This window comes from Diabrotica undecimpunctata, chromosome 1 (genome assembly GCF_040954645.1).
Source record: "Diabrotica undecimpunctata isolate CICGRU chromosome 1, icDiaUnde3, whole genome shotgun sequence".
Classification (NCBI taxonomy): Eukaryota; Metazoa; Arthropoda; class Insecta; order Coleoptera; family Chrysomelidae; genus Diabrotica; species Diabrotica undecimpunctata.
Genome location: NC_092803.1, coordinates 5,840,863 through 5,842,899, shown reverse-complemented (window position 1 = coordinate 5,842,899; position 2,037 = coordinate 5,840,863). Strand labels below are relative to the sequence as shown.

Genomic DNA, 2,037 nt, shown 5'->3' with positions numbered 1-2,037 from the left:
ATTTCTTTTTTCTCAGCGTAGTAAATTTTATAATGATTAGTGTAAATAAAGATAAAAATAAGGTTAATGTTCTAAGATTAATTTGTGTAGGTATATGATGAGAGTTGGCATGCAAGTAATGCTTGGAATGGGTGGCTTTTCGATAAACAGTGTAATAAAAACCTTGGGATTGGTTTTTCTTTTCTCCTCGATTGTGAACTGGATACTAAGATATAAACCACTCAGGTGGGTTTAAAAAGATACTAAAGCATTCCTGCCGTGGGGCCAAATGACGAATATATCGCCAACATATCGTAGCCAACATATGGGTTTGAGCAGTGATGTGGATAGTACTCCGATTTTAAAGTATTTCATAAAAATATTGGCAATTTCTGGAGATAGTGGAAAGCCGATTGAGGCACCATTTATTTGTCTGTAGAATTAATTTTAGAAGATAAAAAAATATTGGACATACAGTTTTTAATGAGAATACAACTTTAAAACCCACTATAGTCATCCTAAACACTTTTTTTTACATTAATAAACTCTCAAATCTCGTTACTACTTCAGACTACAGACCAATTCCTAATAATCCAATAACCTATCTAGAGAAAACAACAACAGCCATCATCAACAAAACCACTCCTCCTGTTAAGATATAACATTTTCTAATTCCTCGTAAAAATTCTTTTAGAATACCTCGAATAGATATGTCTGCCTCCTATAAGAATCCAGCGACAACAGTCAGAAAGAAGTCTGGTCCCAAGTTTGAAGTAAGTGATGAACAAAAAAATGATATCAAAGAAGCTTTTGATCTATTTGACAATGAATCTACTGGTAAAATAGATGCCAAAGATCTAAAAGTAGCTATAAGAGCATTAGGATTTAAACCAAAGAAAGAAGAAATCAAAAAAATGATTGCTGATATAGATAAAGATGGTACTGGGGAAATATCTTTTAATGATTTCTTGCAGTTAATGTCTATCAAAATGGCAGAAAATTCAAAGAGGAAATTATGAAAGCATTTAGGTTATTTGATGATGATGAAACAGGAAAAATAAGTTTTAAAAATCTAAAACGTGTAGCAAAGGAACTTGGCGAAAATTTAACAGACGAGGAGCTGCAAGAAATAATAGATGAAGCAAATAGAGATGGAGGTGGTGAAATAAATCAAGAGGAGTTTCTCACTATAATGAAAAAACTAGTTTATTAAAGTGTGTACTTAACACGTTGAAAGTTTTAGCAAATTCAGCCCTTTTAATTTCTACGCTATTTAAAAATAGCTCAAAAGAGCCTATCCAAAGTTCACAAACCCGATATTTTTTTGCGTCACATTGTCAGTGCATACAACTGCCCTATACAACTATTTGCCAAGCCAAAACTTTACAATATCTTTCCAAAAATGCTTCATTTTTCATCAAAAATTCTGTTCATTTCATCGAACTTCTTAAACAATACCATATTTCAACGTCAGACATTGCAGTAAGTTTCGATATCGTTTCACTTTTCACAAAGATTCGTATAGACGAAACTCTAAACATTCTAAAAACGACATACTTTATTCAACAAGACTATTTATATCTCGTTATATATTGTATGTCCATTGTATGGTGCCTCGATGGGTTCCCCATTATCTCCAGTAATTGCTAATATCCTTATGAAAAATTTCAAGATTCAAGCACTATTCACATAGTATTCAGTTCACAATGAAGGTGGAAACTAATTCGTTCCTATCGTTTCTTGAAGTTCTCATAAATAAAAACCAATCCCAATTTTAATTTCGAACAGAAAAATCGTTTTTAAAAGTATATACAGGATGTCCCGGAAAATAGTGCGATCCTTAAAGGTAAGGGCGTAAGTAAGAGTGTAGCATTTAAAACAAAAAAGTATTATAACATTTTTTTATAAAGCCAACCGTTTTCAAAAAAATATATATATTAAATTTAATCCATTTGATTAGTGTCCACAGAAAAGCAAATACATCCGGCAACGTTGCGCTCCAAAAGGTATGCGATAGTTTAATTTATTTTGATACAGAAAAGGTACATTATTTGTAAT

General features: G+C 31.8%; 1 pseudogene; it reads left to right on the top strand.

Annotated features, from left to right (window-relative positions):
- Positions 1–688: 688 nt before the first annotated feature.
- Positions 689–1,192, top strand: LOC140451381 (uncharacterized; annotated as a pseudogene).
- The last annotated feature ends 845 nt before the right edge of the window (positions 1,193–2,037 follow it).